General features: G+C 40.3%; 1 protein-coding gene across 1 annotated transcript in view; it reads left to right on the top strand.

Annotated features, from left to right (window-relative positions):
- Window positions 1-22,972, top strand: part of RSRC1 (arginine and serine rich coiled-coil 1) — a 3,250,950-nt gene that overhangs the window by 2,560,410 nt on the left and 667,568 nt on the right. The window lies entirely within an intron of this gene.

Here is a 22,972-nt window from a genome sequence, read left to right as displayed (position 1 = left end):
AGTTCAGACTTTGCGGAAGTTGTTTCGACAATATGCCTGCTGACATTATGATGGCAACATCATAATGTCAGCAGGCATATCGTCGAAACAACTTCCACTCATAATGTCAGCAGGCATATTGTCGAAACAACTTCCGCAAAGTCTGAACTGCGACTCCTCAAAACTGCAAACGCTGATAATAGAATTACCATCATAATGTCAGCAGGCATATCATCTAAACAACTTCTGCAAAGTCTGAACTGAGAACTCCTCAAAACCGCAAATGCTGACATTCTGAATCACAAAATTTCACCCCATTTTTGACCCATGGTAGCACTTGTTTCAGGTATGGAGTGGTTGGAAATGTCAGTGTTTGCTGTTTTAGTCAACTTTCTGACGTGTCAGTGGTGCAGAATATATATATATATATATATATATATGTATATATATATATATATATATATATATATATATATATATATATATACACACACACACACACACACACACATATGTATGGGTCTACCTGGTTTCAACAAAATTACATTTAGCCAAATTTTACTGACCCAACCTCATTTCTTTGAAGCTGCGTTCCACAAAAAGCACGGACTGATGAATCGTTTGTCTGTGAAAGGAACCACTTGGCCACCATGGTGAACTTTACCTTCTCTTCAGTGTAGTGCGATCTCTGAGTTATTTAAGTAGGGGTGGGATGGGGGGCAAAGCCCTCCCCCCACTTTGGTGAGTTTACTTTTGGTCCATTTAGGTTTTTTCCCATGGTGGCCAAGTGGTTCCTTTCCCAGGGAAAGGATTTCAGCAGTCCGTTGGTGGAATGCAGCTTCTGCCCTTCAATTTTTCCCTTAGATCTGCTAGTTCTCTCCTCTCCTGCACTTTTGCTAGCTTATTAGTCTACCACTTTACCAGAGTTCTTGTAACAATTATTGTAGCACACAAAAGTGTTACCAGCACTAAACGTTATACAAGGAAACAGCTCTAGTACTTAATATTAATGCCCACCCCTCCAGGCATGTCTAAAGGTCAGTTCCCGGTACTTTCTCCTAGCAGCCTGGTGAATTTGGGCATCCTGAGGAAAAATGTAGTAACTGCCTCATGTACACTGACAACCCTCTCCTCTTACCTCCAAACACTCAGACTTGCGAGAGATGCACTTATATATCCAAATTGGAAGCCACGCACTCTCCAGCCAAGACTGGAATAGCTGGTCAAGAGAAGAAGGTCAACACTTGCATCACACTACATGGAACACATAACCCTCCAGAACACACACTAGCACTGCATTCACATAAAAACACAAACCACACACCCACCTTCATGGAGGCTCTCAATAAAAATCTACCCAAACAGCAGAGACCTCCAAGGCAGAAATGCACTCGACCACCACAACACAACACTAATCATGAGACACATAACTCTCCTAAGCAGTGTGCCACTCAACCAAAGCCCCTAAGGCAAAATAGCATGCTCTACACACTATACATAGGTGACTCGATAGTGAGACACACTCATGTCCCACTCACTAGGTTGAATAAGGAGAAAGTAACATTCAGCTGCCTGTCAGGCACCAGGATCCGCCACATAATGCATGCACTCAAGTCCCACAACAACAAGTACAAATATGATTCTGTCATTGTACATGTGGGTGTGAATGACCTGAGACATACCTCCCTAGACTACATGAAGAGAGACATGGAGGTGCTCTCGGATTATGTAGCCCAGGCGGGTATGACCCTAGCCCTGAGCAGTATCCTACCATCACCCAGAATGATACCACAGTACAAGCAGAAAATGATTGATTTCAACAATTGGCTAAGTTTCTGGTGTCATTCTAAGCGGATCCAGTATCTGTTTGCCTGGAATGACATGACTGACAGACCACGATGCTTTGACAGACTTAGATGCTTTGCTAGAAATGGCCTGCATCTGTCACCCCTGGGCTTCCAGATACTGGCAAAGGCTCTTGCCACCCCTATAGTGCCTTTTTTAGGTGGTGTTCCAAAGACCAAATTACCACCATAACAGCTACAAACAAATGCAATCTGAGGGTCATGCTGCTCAACGCTAGAATTCTAAATCTCAAAATGCACTCGCTCGAAGCACTCCTTAAAATGGAGAACCTCAACATTTGTGCCATAACAGAGACCTCGTTCAAGGCAGCAGAAGGCACCCATGCACTACCAGGCTATAACTCATTCCACACCTTTCGGCTGCAGAACCTGGACTGAAGCTCAAGGCAGTGGTGTTTCCATATTCATAAATGATGCACACACCTCCAGACTGGTAGCCCAACATAATGCATCTGAGATACTTCAGGTGCAGCTAACATTGTCTAAGACAGTGATTCAGGTCGTAGCCTGCTATAGGTCCCCAACCATGTCCCAAGACTCACACTCCACATTCCTAAGCACCCTGGAGAATATTAGGGTCCCACGTAACACACTCATACTGGGTGACTTCAACTACCCTTCCATTAACTGGGAACACTACTCATGTGCCAGTACACTTGCCCATTTCCTGGAATTCATTAATTCCAATGCCCTGGACCTGCTTGTTCTTATCCTCACTAGAGGTAGCAACATCCTTGACCTGGTCATTACAAACATGGGCGACCGTTGCTCTACACCAATAGTCAACTCCTCCCTGGTTAGATACGACCACAAACTAATCACCTTGGAAATCCACACCCCCCCCCACCCCGCAAAGATAACCACCATGAAAATCTTCTCCAAAACTAACTATGGGCTTCTAAAGACCGAGGTGGCTAACTCCATGGCACCCATGCAAATGGAGAATAGTTGCATGCCCACCAAATCATACACCAATGCACTGTATGAACACATACACAAATGCATGGATCTCGCCCTACCCAATAGAACCAAGATGCACTCCTCCAAAAACAGGAAGCCAATCTGCTGGTCTCCTGCCATAAACAAACTCTACAACAGGAGGAGGAAACTGATGCGGAATAAGGTGAAGTCCCAAGACTGGAAAAATTCCTTTATCAGCCTCAACAAAATGTTGAGATCCGTCATCAAATCCTCTAAAGCTAGCTATGAAAACAGAATTGCAGCAGATAGTAAAGATAACCACAAGGCCTTCTATAGTTATGTAAAGAATCTCCACAGCAATACCCAGATTTGCTCTGAGCTACTGCACAATGGTACCTCTTATACTGAGCCAACAGATAGTGCTAATATACTGACCGACAGATTCATTGCCAGCTTTACCCCTCTCCCCCCCAAGAACCAGTCACAATACCAGTAGATTGCCAGGCACACAGTATTACTGCTGCACAGGTTAAAAGAGCACTGTCCAAGGCCAAGAATACAGCTTCTATGGGACCTGACAGTATCCCTGGTTGTGTTCTACATGAACTACAGAGTGAACTGGCACCTCACCTGTGTGCCCTGTTCAATCACAGCTTCACCTCAGGCTTTGTCCCTACCAAATGGCACACTGCTACAGTCATCGCTCTCCACAAAGGAGGAACGACTACAGACCCTGGGAACTATCGCCCCAGTATCCTAACGAGTCTGATATGCAAAGCTATGGAACGCATTATCATGGACCTAATAAACAAGGATATAGGGAATCTCTAAACTCTGGATCCCACACAGTTTGATTTTGTGAAGGGTAGATCATTCCTGTTCAACTTCTTTGAGTCAGTCCCCAGAGCTATGGATGAAGGCAGGGTGGTTCATACAGCCTACCTTGATCTGGCCAAGGCCTTTGATACCATTCCCCACTCAGGAATCATAGAAAAACTCACTAAGCTAGGCATCAACCCCTATATCACTAGGTGGGTTGCAAACTGGCTCACAGGTAGAACTCACAGTGTGAAAGTACATGACTCCAAGTCAGACTGCCGACCAGTCATGAGTGGAGTCCCACAGGGTTCGGTCCTGGGTCCTCTCCTGCTTGGTATCTACTTCTCTGAAGTTCAGGCCAACACGAAGGAACTCTGGCTGACAAAGTTCGCAGACAATTGCAAGTTGTGAGGTATTATTAACTCCCCAAGTGATGTTGACATCCTACAGAAAGGCCTCACTGAGACCAACGACTGGTGTCAAAACCATGGCCTTAAGCTCAATGCCAAAAAATGTGTCGTCATCCCCTTTGGGAAAAACCCGGTTCCCATGAATTACCACATCGATGGTAGTCCACTGAACACAGAAGGCGTTATAAGAGATCTGGGAGCACAGGTTGACTGCAACCTCTCTTTTGATCACCACATTGCCACTGTGGTCAGAAAGTCCTTCTATGTGGGACATCTCATTACTAAGGGTGTTGCATCCAGGAAAAAAAGAAGTCATTGTCTCCCTCTACTCTTCCCTCATTAGGCCAATCATTGAGTACAATGCCCCATTTGGCATGTACCTCACTAAACATCTGCAGCAACTGGAGAGGCCGCAAAAGTACCTCACAAAGAGGATCCTAGCCTTTAAACATTTGTTCTGCATGGACAGACTTAAAAAACTCCCAACTATTCTCTGTCTCATATTGCCTCCTAAGAGGCGATCTCTGCTTGACTTCCAAAGCCATGTCTGACCCAGCTCTATTAGAAATGCTACATCTAAAGAAATCCAGATCCCTTCGCACTACATACTCCAGAGACCTCAACCTCATTACCACAATCAACAGAACATGCTGGAGGGACAGGTTCATAACCCAGAGACTGCCCATGCTCTGGAATATACTTTCCATACACGTCAAGCAGAGCACCTTGATGTCCCTCTTCAAGAGAAATCTTGATGAGTGGATAGGAAATAGAAAATTCACCCCAGGGATCACTCCAGTGGCTTTACTCGACAGTGGCACTGGGAACTAAGGTTTAGTGGCACGATGCCAGGGTAATCCTATGGGCTAGGCTTGTAAAGGCTCCAGGGCCATTAACCTAGTACACACCTATTAACCTATGAGAAGTGAGGTCGCGTAAGTAAAATTTGGTTAAACATAATTTAGTTGAAAGAAGGTAGACTCATGCATATATATATATGTGTGTCTGTGTGTATGTATGTATATATATATATATATATATATATATATATATATATATATATATATATATATATATATATATATATATATATATATATATATAAAATTTATTTGATATTGTTTCAGTTCACACTGCTCTAAATCATATTTTATAGTAGCTTATAATTTCTCAGAGACTTTCTTGATGTTTATTGACTGTTTTTTCTGCAGCTTTTCAACCTGAAAATAGTGACTTTGAAATTTGATATTTCTAGTCTGTAGAAGGAAATAAATAAAAATAGTTGGGAGAAGTGTTAGAGAAGTTAGGACTAAGGATTGTTTGACTTAAAATAAAGGTTGGGGAAAGAGGTAAAGAAAAAAAATACTAGTATTGGGTAGAAGTACAGAGATTATAGAAGATACAATTGGGGCAGGGGTGCTTTGGAGGAAAGTTTTAGGAATGATCAGGTGGTGGGGTTGTGGAACAGATGCAAGCATTCGTGGTGTCATTTAGTAAAAAAAGATCATTTTGTAGTGTTGGTGCTACAGTGGTGTGTTGTACACTCTCATGCTTGCATGTGTGTCTGTCTCTGTCTCCCTACATGCATGGTATATGCTGTCAGCTTACTTTTTTTTTTTTAACAAAGTGACGGATTTAACATTGCAGTAATCTGAGCATCTAGGCTTAAACTGATGGTTTTATGCAGGACAGAGAAGGAAGGAGAGTTGGAGAAGGTGGTGCAGTCAGTAGTTTAGTTTGCTTCTTTATTGAATGATCTGTAAGTTTTGGTAATGAGCGAGGTGGGGGGTGTCAGCGAAGTTGTGTTATAACAAAAAAATGGTAGCTTTCCTAAGGAAGAAAATTGAAGTATGCAGATGAAAAAGATGGGTTGCAATAGAAGATTTTTTTCCCCTTCATCATCATCCCTCCTCTTTTTGTCCCCATCAAGTTATAAAATGGCAGAGATAAGTTTAGTTTAATCCTAAAAAAAGAAGAAAAATGGTATGATATTCTTTGTCATATTTATGCTATCCAAAGTTTTCTTTTGCAGGTAAATCTTACACAATTTTTGTATTGTCTATTCTAAAAGAATGTATTGCATATTCTGTATGCTATGATACTATTTCCTATGATGGAGCTTTTCTCCCCGGGTCTCTACTGAAAATGGACATATATCCAGTTGGACAAGCCCGGTCAGCAAATGTAAAATAAATAAATAAATAAAATGATAAATATAAATCTGCTTCTTTGCCTGTGGATGGGAAGTTTTACAAGAACAACAGTTTGGGGCAATTCATACTTTAATTGGCAGTCAGTGTGCCCCATGGATCACCAGCTGCACATCAGCTTCATTTAAAATGTGAGCAGAATAAGCAGGGTTGTCAGCATTTCTCCATAGTTTTTGTAGATTAGGTTGCAAGTATGGAAGCAGACTTGTGCATTAAGAAGCTGAAAGATCTTAACTGTAATTGCCATTAATCAGTGAAGTCTGAAGTTAGCTGACAGAGATTGGTAAGAATTTGGACACTAACCTATGCCATTAATTTCATCCATGTAGGCCACTAATGGCTTCTTGCAAAAACTTGAAAAGTCAGCATATTTCTCCAATCCAGCTACCCAAGATCACTGCATTTGCAGATTGGGATAACAACACGTAATTGCACTAGCTTATGTCACATAATTTTTATTCAGTATTTTACTTGCCTAAAACTGTTTTCTAGTTTCCTTGTATAACATTGTTTTCTAAAGAAACAGGGTACCACCTGAATCCAGTAACTTCTCTGCATAAAGCTTGCTTTCCAAGGAATTAATTTGCTTCTTTGCCTTTGTCTGTCCTAATTTGACTTTTAATGATAGGGAATGTTCCAGTGGGATGCAAAACCTCATTTTAGGAGTGTCCTAAGAGCAGATGAGTTGCTCAGGGCTAAATACTTTAAGTGGCAGCTGATGGAATTCGAATCCAGGACTTCGGCTTTCATTGCCTTCACCACCACATCATACGGCCTCTTTCTGTTGTTTTCTCAGAGGGGTAATCATAACAGTATAGACATATTGCAGGTTGTTTTTTCTAAAGACGTACACTGTAAAGAATGGGTTTGGCAGTTATTCAGAATATTTACAGCAGGCACCATGCCCACAAGAATGAGCAGCCTGCCAGAAAGGAAGCAAATGGAATTCTGTTATGGTATTTATCTTTTTATATCCATGTCAGCACTTCTGTCAGAAATCACTGCTTGGCCAATATACACTATAGGCCTTGTCAGCATTACAGCATGTAAGATAGCTGCTTTTTCCAAGGCAGAATATAAAGTAAATCCCCTTATGAGGTGAAAGGAGACCAGAAGGGCCATTTGTGACAATTTCAACTACAGCCATTATCTGACTCTGTCTTTTAGCATCATGAATACCGTACAGGTCATTTTTAGGTGAAGTATATTTATTTTTGTTTTTTTTTTTTTTTCTTTTTTTGCTTCCTCCCTCATCAGGGATTGGGCATGTCTGTAGTTCTACTAACACTGATGAAATGCATTTAATTTAAATAGTTTTTATTTATTTCTTAACTGAAAAAGTATTTTGCTTCTAGGACCTTTTTTCATCCATGACTTGGAACTGTGTGATGCAGACATTTTGAAATAACTTGACTACACAGTAACAGGTATTGCAGCAGACTTGGATAGTGTTTGTTGTTTGCACATCTAAATATTAAGAACAGTAAATGTGATGAATGCACATCTATTCAAGGGAAACGACCAGGCTTTATGTCAACATTGTTAAAGTAAAATTGATACGTGGCTTCTTTTAATATTTGTTAATTGACTATACTTGCAACATTGACATTTGTAATAACCCACAAGGTACTCTCTCAGATAAAGCCAGCATTTGAGGCAACAATTTGGGCAAATGGCCAGTGCTCTGCATTCCCTAATGGGCCCCAAGACAAAGTTTATATATGTGTGTTTGCTTCTAAGCACCTTCTTCCATGCAAAGCTTAAGTACTTTAGTTTTGTTCCACATGTGTGCTTTTTATTGTATAACAATGCAGAAATCAACTTTTGTGCAGCTTTAGAAAATAGCTGAAAAATAAATGAAATAGTTTAAAATGAAAAAAAATAAACTGTAATTAAACCTCATCAGCACTTTTGTTTCTGTTGCAAAATGTATAAAATTACAAATTCAGAGGGTTACAGTGGAAGGATTATTGTAAACAAGTTGCACCTTTTTCAGGTACCTGGTAAAAAGAAAGTTGTTCTCTGTTTGAAAAATGAACTTCTACAAATACATTACTTTGTTAAGATTTATTGCAGTTGCTATTTTCAAAAGGCATTGAGAAGACTTATTTCAGTAGAATATGCTGAAATGTTCATTCCAGTCATCTTATTGAGCAAGAAGAATAAATCTGTTTAAAAAGTTTCCTTTACCATAACTTGTAAAAAAAATTGTGGATGTAAGCTAGCATGCAGAGTTGCATCTATTGCAGGCTGAAGACAGTGAAATAGGGTAGAAATGAAATGAACAAAAGAAAAATAAAGGCAATTGAGTACAGGGTATTGCAAGTCATGGATATGGTATCAGTTATTAAATAGTACTGTGTAGGCAAAACATTACTTTTAGGTGTCACTGCTCTTTTCCCCCCGGAGTTGTGTTTCTTTAGTTGGAGAAAGAAAGTAGTGAAGTATAGCTTTTCTTTCTTGATGAGTTCAGTTTAATGTAGTAGGAAGGTATGCTTTTTTTTCTTTTCTGGGCCTCCCTGTATTATTTTCTTATGCTGGATATAGCTGAATGTGGTGCTAAAAAGGAGGTTATGCTGAGTAAAATGTTTTACAGCGAGACAACCAGTTTTATTTATTTGGCAGACATGTAATGGGAAATGTTGCATTTCAGTAAATACTGCAGGAAGATCCCAAAGACAGATGAATGTGTGTCCTTTAATAGCTGTAGTGTGGGCATGTTGTGTTTGGGAAGATAATGATATTCATGACATTTAAGTTACTTAGTCTTGTATAGAGTGACACATACCAGCAGTGCAATGTCACTGTAGGAGCTGGAATGAGGCAGCTCTGCTGCTTGAGTAGTGTTTTTTTTTCTTCATTTAGGTTTGCTGGTATTCTGTTTCAGCTGCTTATCAGCATTGACGTTTAACAACATAACAGTGCTCATTTTAATATTTCTTTACAGTAAATATGTGCTGGCTAATAAATGAAAGCTGGCCTGTGCTGTTTTGAGGTCAGTACTGTACTACTGATATGACATATGGCACTTTAAAGGTCAAGTACAATCAGAGCACCTGCCATTTTTTGTGGCTTCCTGTAGTTTTTGGCTCACGCTGTGTGTGTTCCTATTACAGTAGTCTTCCAAATTTTACAAAACTATCCTGTTTTGAATCCAAAAAATGCCTTTTTCTAATCGCAGTTATCCACCACGATCATCTGCACCCACACTACTTTCTTCCTGAGTGTGTGTCGCAAAGTGATGACATGAATGTGGGGTGTGTGAAACAGGAAGTGTTCTTCTCTCATTTTCAAGAACAGCATTGGCCAGCATGTGAAACACCAGTGTGTACTTAACTGATACCATATTAAAACTGTAAAAATGTAATTAAAGTTTAAATAATTTAAAAAACAAACAATGGCTTTCTACAGGCTCACTGTGCCAGTGCATAAATACAATTTACAGTAACTACACTCCCAACATCCCCACACCACAGCCAGTCATGCTTCTTTTCCTTCTCTCACTTTCCTTCACAGGAGTATGTGATATATTTGGCCAGAAACACAGACAGACAGATGGATGGATGGATAGATAGATGGATAAATAGGTACCACACCACTCGACGTCCACATCCTACAGACAACAATGACTTACAGTTTGGCATTGACCAGAGGCAGGAAATACCTTTATTTACCAGAGACAATTTTTAACTTATTTTTTGGAATGAAATGGCAAAGGGGGGGGCACCAGACTCCAGAGGAATCATCGCAGTTAAGTTAAGCATGCAAAGCATCTGAAACAAATTTTTAAAAAACTCACATTGACTGACTGTTTGCACTTGATCTTTAGGTTTACAGTTTTCTTATAAAGTACCAAGCATGAGTGTGAACCTCATTTAGCTCTTTGCTTTATAATGAAGTAGCGTAGTTGTGTATAGTATGGTAAAGCAATAATTCTTTGGTTTGGATTATGTTATAGGTTATATGAGGAGTCCACATCACAACCCTTATTATGAAGTATGTTCATTTCTTTTTCATTTCTAGTTTGATCCTTTAACAGTGTTGAGGGGCCATGTTCTTTCTTCATTCCCATACTGATTTGTTGATTAATGTTTCTTTTTATTAATTTTTAAATCCTTTTTATCTTGAAAGCAACATTAAGTTAAAACATTCATCTCTATTTGTCCATTTATAATTAAACTACCTGATACAAAATAAACGTATTATACCAGATGCATCTTCAACTTCAGTCTGCCATCTGAACACACGACATTTTACAGGGAAAACAAATAATCTCTTCATATAATCTATCTGCCTTACCAGCTTTTTCAATTGGCACAAATAATCCAGCCGTCTCTATAATATAAAAGTAAATCAACATCATCAACCTCCTTTTTCCCATTTTCTGCATGGGGTTGGGGGGCATCATATCAGCTGTCCTTATCTCTTTTGACTCAGTGCCACTGTCCTACCTTCGGAGTGTTGCAATTCTTCTCTCACACAATCTATCCACCTCTTTGCTGGATGACCTTGTTTTCTTTTGCCTTCTTCCTGTCTGTACCAAACCTTCTTCACCAGATTGTCTTCTGATTTCTTGCATGTGTGCCTGAACCACCGTAATCTGTTCTCTTTGACTTCTGCTCTGATGTCCTCATTTTTTCATCTGTCCCACATTGGGCATCCTACCACCCTTTTCAGGCATGTCATCTCCATAACCTCTAACTCCTTCATCAGCTCTGTCATCACTGTCCAGGTTTCTGTACCATACAGTAGCACTGATCACACCACTGTTTTGTATACCTTACTTTTCAGCTTCTTTGGCATTTTTCTGTCATACACTACCCCTTCTGCAGTGTGCCAGTTGGCTTGTAGCCCCTATGATTCTAGCTTTGATCATCTCATTCAGACTTTTTTCTTCAACCACCCTATCATATATTTGAACTGTTAACCTGTTCCAGTATTTCCCTTTTGTCTCAGTTTTCAGCTTCTTCTGATTCCCCGATTTGAAGCCATGATAACTGTTTTGTCTGTATTCAGTTTAAACCCTTGTGCCTTAAGTTTTGCATTTCATTCCCCTAACATTTGCTGAAGTTCTTATTCAGAGTTTACTTGAAATAACGCATCATTTGCATACTGCACCTTTGTTGATCTGCCTCCACAGACCTGTTTGCTAATGTAGACCATCATCACTTTTAAAGGTAGTGACATCAGACCTAAACTCTGATGCACACTCACTTCCTCTGGGAATCCCTCTGCAAGTCAGAACATTGTATATACTTGTATCTGTAGGTCTAATTTCTCCAACACTTCAAACCATTGCAGGATTGCTCAGATCAGCTTTCTTTTGACCTTTGGCATATGCTTCCTCCAAGTCTAGGAATGCCCAGTTGGACTCTCTCCTCTTTTCAGGAGTTTGTCTCACTGAATACAAATGTTATGTCATTAAATAAATAGTATATGAGCATTTAATATCTCTTCATCTGCTGTAGACAGATATAAATGCATCTTTGATACCCATCATATAATTTTTAAGATGAAATCTTTCAATAACTTTTTATATAGCATGGTTTTGCATTTTACTTTTGAAAGGTTGAAAATCAACCTACCGAACGGCCCTTTGTACGAACCGGAATGATGAAAATCGTCATTCCGATCTATGCCGAAATTCGAAAATCAGCAAATTGAATACCAAATTCGCTCATTTTTGAACGTCAATTCATAGACAAAGTGTAATGCAGGGGGCTACATCCCCCGGCACCCCCCATGTGGGGGGCTGTGCCCCCCACACCCCTCCTACTTTATTACTCAAACTCCGAGGTCGCACTACAGTGGGGAAAGAGTCCACTTCCCGATCCCCACTATAGTGCACCTCGCACCAAAAATGCCGAATCTGCAATGAGCGAATGTTACTGTGCATTCGCTCATTGCACATTCGATGCATTTTGTTTTCGGCATTCCGAAAACTTGAAAAAGTCCTTTCGGACTTTTGTATTTCATACATCTGCATTACGCACATGGTAAAGGTAAACCAGTTTTGCAATTAAGGAAAATATGAACAGACCATGTCAGACACCTAGAAGCATCATCAGGGTGTAATGAGTTTTAAGCATGAACTTCAGTTTGTTCCATCTTGGCTGACGATGGAAATAGTCATAGTTCATAGGTTCGTAGGTTCATAGGTAGGTACTAGGCTATCGGCCCAAGGGCCTACACAAGCCTAGCCAACAAGGTTCCCTGGCTTACGCCACCCAAGAAAGTTATTTTCCTGTGCCACTGACGAGCCGAGACACAGAAATTATCCCCGGGGTGTATTTCCTATTTCCCATCCACTCATCAAGATTTTTCTTGAAGAGTGCTAATGAAGAACTTTGCTTGACATAGATGGGTAGCCTGTTCCAGTGTATGGGAAGTCTCTGGGATAGGAATCTATCCCTCCAGCATGTCCTGTTTATTGTGGTGACAAGGTTTAGGTCCCTAGAGCATGTAGCTCAGAGGGATTGGGATTTCTTTAGGTGTAGCATGTCCAACAGCTCTGGGTTTGACATAGCTTTATATGTTAGGCAGAGATAACCTCTGAGTAGGCAATATGCTACGGAGTAAAGCTGGAGTTTTTTTGAGGCGGTCAGTGTAGGGCATTTGTTTGAGTCCAGTAATCCTCTTTGTAAGGTACTTCTGTGGCCTTTCCAGCTGCTGCAGATGTCTTGTGAGGTACATTCCAAAAGGGGCGTTGTACTCTATAATCGGTCTAATGAGTGATGAGTAGAGGGTAACAATGACCTATTTTTTCCTGGATGAGAACCCTTTTATGATGAGGTGTGCCACGTAGAAGGACTTCCTGACTACTGTGGCGATGTGACTATCAAAGGAGAGACTACTGTCCACCTGGGTCCCAAGGTCTCTTATCACGCATTCGGTGTTAAGTAGATTGCTGCCTATGTGGTAGTTCATGGGTACAGAGTTTTTACCAAAGGGGATGACACTGCACTTTTTGGCATTGAGCTTGAGGGCATGGCTCTGACACCAGGCATCTGTCTCAGAGAGGCCCTTCTCTAGGATGTTCACATCATTTGGGGACTTGACTATGGCTCCTAGTTTGCAGTCATCTGCGAACTTCGTTTTAAATAATGTCTGCTTCTGCAGAAAAGTATAGGTAAGAGACTATTTAGAAGCACTGTTATGAAGTGACAGAAACTTGTTCCTTTTGAGAAAATGCTTCCACTTGACAATGACATGCTTTTAAATTTAAGCAGTTATGATGGGGATGTCATTTATTTGAGGAATTGTGCGGAGGATGGAGAAATGAGAGTCAGTGTTGTGCTTTTTATAAAGGCATAGCAGATACATGGAATGTGCCAGTATTTAAAGACACTACTAGGTTTATGCCTCCAAAAATTAATATGCATATTACAGTTTTTGAAAATGTATTAGTTTTGGAAGATACAGCTTCTCTAAAGGAATTTAAGAAGAAATATGTTCACAATTTCTTTTTTTTTTTTTTTTGAAAAATCCTTTTTATTGTATTTTTCCACAAATACATAACAAAAGTTTTTGTTGTTTGTCTTTCGGCTTTTCCTGGTTAGGGGTTGCCACAGCTGAACTCCGGTCTGCTAATGATTGGCAGTAGATTTTTATAGTGCCGAGTTGCCAGCTCGATGCCCAACCTTCAACGAAGGCACGCCCATTCAAGCATGTCTTTCGAAACGCCACTCGACCGCGAGGAGGACATGCAGACTCCACAAAGAAGGCACTCCCCGCACTCCAGCCGAGAATCAAATGGGAAAACCTCTTGCTGTGAGGCAACAATGCTACCACTACACCACCACGGCTATTAAATACATCCACAAAATTAAAAGTACAAAATGATTGCAGACAATACAGCGTGTATTGCATAAATGAGTAAAGGTATACAAACTTTCCAGAGAAAACATTTTAACATTTGCGGAAAACTTTGTGACCAACATATAGGAAAAATGAATCGTTGCTTGAGAGATAGGATCCGTGAACACATTTACCACATTAGGAAAGGGAATTTGCACAATGCATTAGCTAGACATGTACATGATGAAGGTAGTGACCACTCTTTTATGTTCAGGATTTTAGAACAGATTCATACCTCAGTTAGGAGGGGAGATGTGGACAATTACACACAAGCTAGAGAAACACAATGGATTATTAAATTTAGGTCTGATATGCCACCAGGACTCAATGGTAAAGTTCCCTTAAGACCACTATTGAAATTGAGGAGCTTGAAATATAACAAATAATTGGACATGTTTGATAGATGATTTTTGGTGAATATTTTATATATTTTTGTTTTCTATTTAAATGAGTGAATAAATATATTTAGTTAGAACTGTACTCCAATACAGATGAGTAATAAATCGTAGTATTCACACACAATGTATTTAATGATGCACATGCATGTACTTATTTGTACACATTTTTAACATATATTTTATTGATGTGCATATGTTTTTAGGTAATGGCGTATTGATGTCAATAATGTTTTAATTATGATTTTTAATACTTATGTATTAATTAAAGAGAAAGAGCACTAGGTATTTCAAATTTCGCGCCTTTTTGGGTATTTAAACTTGTTTCTACGGATATGTTGCTGTATAAGGTCTGAAGAAGCTAACCAGCGAAAGCGCTAACCTGCACAACAATTATATTAAATTCGTTTAGTTCTTACTCGAGAGTGTTGGATTATTTCATTCCTGCGAGTGTATTTTTGGATGGGACTTTGCTATATTCACTCCTTCATTGCTTTGCTCTTTTGTGTTTTATTTATTTACTTTATTTTTGCTGTATACAACGGAGCATTAACTCCGAGCGGAAGGTACACTTGTTTTAATTTATTTATGTTCAATAACATAGATGTTTTTATTTTATATCAGCCATCTACTTGACAATTAACTTTAAGTATTCTGTATGTTTATCAAAATTGTCTCTAGGAGAGAATTCCAGTATGTTTGGAAGTATATTCTTTTTTTAATACTTTTAGTAGCTAGTTTGTGAGAGGTGATATATTTAACTGCCATTTCTTTAAAGTTTTTCCATGTGATGTTTTTGCTATTAACCCAGTTCTTAGATATATAAAATTTAAGTAGTGCGCGTACTGTAACTAAGGTCTGCGTGCATTCCATTGATTGAACTAGGAATAATATGCAAGATCATTATTTCCCAAGAGAGAGTGGTATTTGCATATCCAGCTTTCTCTAGGTGCATTCTTAGAGAACACCAGAGCTTGGAGATTTTCTCCCAGCTCCAGAAGATGTGGAGAATATCCACATTTTCCCTAGAGCAGAAGAGGCACATTGAGCTTTCTTGTGACCAAATTTTTTGAGAACAGCTGGGGTATAGTATGCATTATTGTTAATCATCAGTTGTGTGTATATGAGGTTTTTGAAAGGTGTAAGTTTTAAGGTATTATTTATATACTGTTATTTACATTTTCCCAGTATTTTGAGTAGAGTAACGCCAATTTGTGTTTTAGCTCATTTATTAATTTAAATGAATTTGATATCATTTTTATTAGTGCTTTGATTATGTTTTGAGTATTTTCTGTACTTTGTATTTCTATTTTGTGTTTTGAATATTTTAGGTTTATTATTGATATCATTTGTCTAAGAATGTAATTGTAGCATGCTGGCGACTTGAATTTTTCTCTTAGTTTATCAAGTGTGCCATCTTTGTATGGTAGGATATCCCATACTAATGGTTTGAGATCAGTCATTTTGTTGTTTAACTCAATATCTGGGTTCATATGTATAGGTTGTAACAGTACTAACGAATTCTGCAGATTGATAGAAGGAAAAAGGGATTGGAATGCAGTAATACCATTTTTGATTATTGGGTGTAGTTTGTGAAAAAATTTTTGTTGGTGTTGGAGGAATGGGACAGCATTGGGATTTATGTTTATGGAATTTAATACATTTGCCCATATTTTAACCCATGTTGGGTACCAAGTCTTTTTTGCATATTGCTCATATTTCGGTACCTGTTTGCTTTTGTAATAAGGTAATATAGGCCAAAATCTGGTAGCCCCAGCCCACCTTTTATTTTTGGAATTGTAAGGTTTTTCTAGCTTATTCTTGTTGTTTTAGGGTGCCATAGGAATTTGGAGAGGGCCTTTTCCATTGCTTTAAGTAGTTTTTTTGGTAATTTGAGGTTAATAAAGTTTAGCTGAAATAGAATTTTGGGAAGAATATTCATTTTAATAATGGCAGATTTAGACAGAAGTGATAAGTTTTCCCATCTTAAGATGTCTTGCCTAATTTTATCCCGTGTGTTTAGGAAAGTTGAGCTATAGGTTCATAGGTTCATACTAGGCTATCTGCCCTTGGGCATTTATAAGCCTAGCCAGAGTATGTTTGGCTTTCGCCACCCATTTTAAATTAATTTTGCTATGCCCTTTTTCGAGGTTAGTATACTGTGCCTCTGTCTAACAGTGACACAGAAGTGATACCCGGGGTAAACCTACGATCCCCCATCCACTCATCAAGATTCCTCTTGAAAAGAGTCAATGAGGGACTCTGCCTAACCTGGACTGGGATTTTATTCCAGAGTGAAGGGAGCCTCTGGGTTATGAATCTGTCCCTCCAGCATGTCCTATTTATTTCAGTGCTGAGGTTCAAGTCTCTCGGCGTGTAGCTCGATGGGATTTGGATTTTTGAGGTGCAGCATGTCCCTTAATTCCGGGTTGGACATGGCCTTATCGTCAGGCACAGGTCACCTCTGAGCAGGCGTTATGCCACTGAGTAGAGCTGGAGTTTCTTTAACGCGGCAGCATATGTCATCTGTTTGAGCCCTTTGATCCTCTTGGTAGGGTACTTTTGGGGTGTTTCCACTTGCTGCAGGTGTTTGGTAAGGTACATCCCAAAGGGGCATTGTACTCAATTATGGGCCTGATGAGGGATGAGTAAAGAGGCACGATGACCTCCCTAATCTAGATGTGAATCCCTTCATGATTAGGTGGGCTATATAAAATGTTTTTCTAACCACTTTGGCCACGTGGTTGTCAAATGAGAGATTGCTATCAACTTGGGTCCCCAGGTCCCTAATTACTTCTTCTGTACTTAATGGATTACCACCTATGTGGTAATTTGTGGGCACTTTGTTTTTGCCAAAGGGATGACTATACACTTTTGGCGTTTAGCTTGAGGCCATGGCTCTGGCACCAGTTGTCTGTTTCTATGAGGCCCTTTTGGAGGATGCTTGTGTCGGCTGGAGAGTCGATTATGGCTCCCAGTTTGCAGTCATCTGCGAACTTCGTCAGCCACAGTCCTTCCATGTTGGCCTGTACCTCCGAGAAATATATACCAAACAAGAGAGGTCCCAGGACTGAGCCTTGTGGGACGCCACTTGTAACTGGTTTGGAGTCTGACATGGCTCCAGCAATTCTAACCATGTGTGTTCTGTCCTTGAGCCAGTTTGCAACCCATCTAGTGACATAGGGGTTTATATTTAAGCTGGTGAGCTTATCTATAATGCCCGAGTGGGGTATTGTATCGAAGGCTTTTAAGAGGTCCAGATAGGCTGTGTGGACCACCTTCCCTTGTCAATGGCCTTGGTGACTGTTTCAAAGAAGTCAACCAGGTTTAAGAGGCAGGATCTGCCCTTAACAAAGCCAAACTGGGTAGGATCCAGTGTCTGTAGGTCCCCAATATCTTTATTTATGAGGTCCATGATGATCCTTTCCATAGCTTTGCAGACCAAGCTAGTCAGGCTTATGGGGCGATAGTTTCCAGGGTCCGTTGAGGCACCACCTTTGTGGAGAGGGACCACTGTTGCTGTCACGCCACTCTTTGGGTACATATCCTGTAGTAAGGCTGAGATTGAACAGTAGTTTTATGTTTGGGTTTAGCTCGTCTTGGAGTTCATGTAGGGGGCAGGCTGGGACGCCGTCTGGTCCCATTGATGCTGTGTTTTTGCTTTGAGAGGGCGGCTTCCACCTGAGCATCTGAGATGTCAGGGGGGCAGCACTCTGCTGGGATAGATATTTGCCCTTTTGGTGGGGAGGGGGGGAGAAGTTTGCGCTGAACCTGTCAGCTAGGATGTTGGCAATGTCTGTGGGATCAGTGTATTTTTTGTCATTTTGGACTAATTCTGAGCATATCTGGGAATTCCCACCCAGGTTCCTAACATAACTAAAGAAAGCCTTGTGATTATCCTTAGTGTCCTGTGCAATTTTTCTCTCGAAGCTGGCCTTTGACGATTTTATGAGTGCCCTTAGTTTTTTGCTAATACTGATCAGAGATGCCTTCCCTTTTTGGGATTTTGCTCTATCATGTAGTAGCTTCCTCCTTCTATTGTATAGTTTGTTTATGGCTGGGGTCCACCAGACAGGTCGTCTGCCTTTGGAGGATTGGGTCTTGGTTTTATTTGGGATTGCATGATCCATGCAGTCCTGAAGGTGTTCATAGAATGCATTTATAAAGGATTCTGCGGTCTGGGCCGTATTTTCCACAGGCCCAGGGCTTTGAAGGATTCCACCTCGGTTTTGAGGAGTGTGAAATTTGCTTTAGAAGTTTTTCACTGTGGTTTTCTGGGCAGGGGTGGGGTCGGGATGTGAATATCCAGTGAGATCAGTTTATGGTCTGATCTTACCAGTGAGGGATACACTTCTGGTCTGGAGCATAGAGTCCCCATGTTGGTGATGATCAGGTCCAGTATGTTTTCCCTCTTGTGGGAGTGGTAACAAGTTGTTCCATAGCATTTGAGTTTATGAATTCTAGGAACCTTTGGGCAAGGGTGTTGGAGCTAGAGTAATGCTCCCAATCTATGTTTGGGTAGTTGAAGTCGCCCAATATAATGGTGTTCGGAGAGACCTTCATATTTTCCAGTGTTCTCAGGAAGGCCGAGTGGGGTTCCTGGGTTTGGGAGGGTGGTCTGTAGCAGGCTATAAACTGGAAGGCAGTTTTACCCACTGTTAGTTGCACATGGATAGTCTCTGATGCTTCGTGCTTTGCCACCAACCTGGAGGTGTGGGTATCTTTGATGAATATCGATACTCCCCCTCCTTTTGTGGTTCGGTCCAAGTTTTGGGGCCGAAAAGCATGGTATGAGGTATAACCTGGTAGTGCTGGGGTGCTCTCAGGACCCCTGAACCAGGTTTCTGTTACTGCACAGATATCGATGTTCTCCATGCTAAGGAGAGTTTAGAGTGCGTGCATCTTGAGGTTTAGACTTCTAGCGTTGAGTAGCATTACTCTTAGTTTCTTATCCCTTGTGATACCTATGGAGGTGGGTTTGTCTTTTGAGCCTTGCCTAAAAAAGGCACTATGGGGGTACCAAGAGCCTTTGCCAATATCCAAAAGCCCAGGGGTGACAGGTGCAAGCCGTCCCTAGCAAAGCATCGTGGCTTGTCGTGCATATCATCCCAAGCTGATAGGCATTGGATCCCCTTTGAATGACACCAATACTTAAGCCAATTGTTGAAATTGATCATCTTGTCTTCATACTGTGGCATCATTCTTGGTGAGGGTAAGATGCTACTCAAGGTCAGGGTCATACCAGCCTGGGCTACATGCTCAGAGAGCTCCTCTATGTCTCTTTTCATGTAGTCCAGGGAGGTGCGTCTCAGGTCATTCACACCAGCATGGACAATGACTGAGTCATATTTGTACTTGCCTTGGAGTGACCTGAGTGCTTGTGTTATGTGGCGGATCCTAGCACCAGACAGGTTGCTCACCGTGACCTTCTCCTTGTTCAGCCTGGTGAGCGGGACGTCAGTATGCCTGACGATAGAGTCACCTATTACAAGTGTATCAGGTGTGTTGTTTAGCCTTAAGGGCTGTGACTGTTCGGCACACTGGCTTTGTGAGATGTGTTGCACGTGTTTTTTTTTTGGGGTAGCGGTTGCTTGGGTGTCTGCTTTGGAGGTCTCTGCTGCTTAGGCAGATCTTTATTTAGAGCCTCCAGTATGTTTTGTGTGATTATGTGTTTGGTTTGCTGTCGTGGTAGGTCTATGTGAGACTGGAATTGTAGTGAGTGTGGTTTCCTTCTCCTCCTGACTGGTTTTGCCAGTACTGAGTTGAGAGAGCTTAGCCTCCAGTTTGGCTATATGGTTGCATCTCTCACATGTGTTGGAATTTGTTGGGAGGAGGAGAGGGTTGTCTGTGTACATGAGGCAGTTGTAACATTGCCTCAAGATTCCCATATTCACCAGCTGGACCAGAGAGGAGATTGACAACTGACCTTTGGACATGCTAGAATAATATTGGGAATTCCTTTATAAGTGAAAACAAGGGCCAATGGGGAGCGAGGGTGTAGTGCTTTTAACTTTTAGTGCTGACTTATAATTGCTTTAGTGAGCAAGTGCCAGGTAACAAGTGCAATGTGTTACAGGTAACTTAAATGCAAAAATGACAAACAGTAAATTTCTTTCAAGCGAAGCAAGGAAATAAGTACAGTAAGCAATGCAGATATCACTAGGGATCCACAGAAGCGCTGAGAAGCTGCGTTTTAGGTGGAATTAGCGTTCCAGGGAAATAACAAGCATACAAACAAAGCTAGATTCAGCAGGCCTGGATCTAGTCTATGCTACAGCAAACAAGGTGTACCAATTTCAGTAAGATACATTTCAAATATTCAGGCACTATAAACCTTTAACCAGAAATTCCCAGCTCAGAAGGGCAGAGTCCAGCCTCTCCTCCCACAAGAGTGCAGACCACGAACCTTCTTAATGTAAAATAACTGGCCTGAAGCCCAAGTGCTTAAACCAGAGCTAATACAATTTAAGAATAACAGACACTGAGCTCTCAATCAGCAGTTCCCAACTTAGAAGGATGAAAGCTACCTGTCCTGCCACCACAGTGCATGCCACAAACCTTCCTAATGTAGAACAACTGGTCTGAAGCCCAAGTGCTTAATCCAAAAGACTTAGAATGATAGCTACACTTTAACCAAGTTACTACCAAGCAGTAATAAATACAACTGAATACTTTAGATAATGCCTGGATTAGTGCTCAAGTTATACAAACAAAGCTAGATTCAGCAGGCCTGGATCTAGTCTATGCTACAACAAACAAGGTGTACCAATTTCAGTAAGAAGCAGTTCAGATATACATGCACTATAAGCCTTTAACCAGAAATTCCCAGCTCAGAAGGGCAGAGTCCAGCCTCTCCTCCCACAAGAGTGCAGACCACGAACCCTCTTAATGTAAAATAACTGGCCTGAAAGCCCAAGTGCTTAAACCAGAATTAATACACTTTTAGAATAACAGACACTGAGCCCTCAATCAGCATTTCCCAACTTAGAAGGATGTAAGCTACCTGTTCTGCCACTACAGTGCAGACCACAAACCCTCTCAATGTAAAACTGGTCTGAAGCCCAAGTGTTTAAACTAAAAGGCTTAGAATGAGTTACACCAAGCAGTAATAAATACAATTGAGAACGTTTAAGATGACGCAAAAGCAAAATAAAGTAGGAAGAAACACAAGTACAGTAAAAGCAGAAGAAATTTTTTTTTTTTTTTTTTTTTTAGAAAAGTAGCAAAAGCAGTAGTAAAGTAGTAAATACAATTCCCATGCAGTGCAAGCTGGCACACTTGAATATGTAGCAATATTCGTCCACACACAGTTTGAAAAAAATGTAATTAAATTAAAAAGGACTAAAAGCAAGTGCAGAAAGGGTTTATTAGGTAGAATGCGGTAAAGAGATGTCCTAGGGGAGTGTCTTAGATCAAATCTACAGTGGGGCGGGCACTGCAAAAGCCACCAAATTTAAACTACAACCAAGAATAGGGAGTGGGGGGTGGGAGAACAGTTTCAACACAGATGTATGTGCAAATTATAAAAAAATATATATACTGTTTTCTATAGATTTGCAGAGCAGTAAGACACAGATATCAAGCAGACAATTTAGCTCTGTAATACAGAATAACACAGAAAATATACTTAACTCTATAAACTTGAATATAGTTCTGTAAGGCTGTCTCTCAAACTAAGGTTCCAGTTTGAATACAGGTTGTTAATTAAAAGGAGACACAGCACTAGCTAAATTATATCAGCTGAAAGACAAGGCAGGAAATGAGGGGTGGGGCAATTTCAACACAGATGTAAGGAATGTGCAAATTATAAAAAATATATATACTGTTTTCTATAGATTTGCAGAGCAGTAAGACACAGATATCAAGCAGACAATTTAGCTCTATAATACAGAATAACACAGAAAATATACTTAGCTCTATAAACTTGAATATAGTTCTGTAAGGCTGTCTCTCAAACTAAGGTTCCAGTTTGAATACAGGTTGTTAATTAAAGGAGACACAGCACGAGCTAAATTATATCAGCTGAAAGACAAGGCAGGAAATGAGGGGGTGGGGGCAGTTTCAACACAGATGTAAGGAATGTGCAAATTATAAAAAATATATATACTGTTTTCTATAGATTTGCAGAGCAGTAAGACACAGATATCAAGCAGACAATTTAGCTCTATAATACAGAATAACACAGAAAATATACTTAGCTCTATAAACTTGAATATAGTTCTGTAAGGCTGTCTCTCAAACTAAGGTTCCAGTTTGAATACAGGTTGTTAATTAAAAGGAGACACAGCACTAGCTAAATTATATCAGCTGAAAGACAAGGCAGGAAATGAGGGGGTGGGGCAGTTTCAACACAGATGTAAGGAATGTGCAAATTATAAAAATATATATACTGTTTTCTATAGATTTGCAGAGCAGTAAGACACAGATATCAAGCAGACAATTTAGCTCTATAATACAGAATAACACAGAAAATATACTTAGCTCTATAAACTTGAATATAGTTCTGTAAGGCTGTC

Source organism: Protopterus annectens, chromosome 4.part1, assembly GCF_019279795.1.
Source record: "Protopterus annectens isolate FY-2018-M chromosome 4.part1, PAN1.0, whole genome shotgun sequence".
NCBI lineage: Eukaryota > Metazoa > Chordata > Ceratodontiformes > Protopteridae > Protopterus > Protopterus annectens.
The sequence above is the reverse complement of the archived record's forward strand: the minus strand, read 5'-3'. Positions and strand labels throughout refer to the sequence as shown.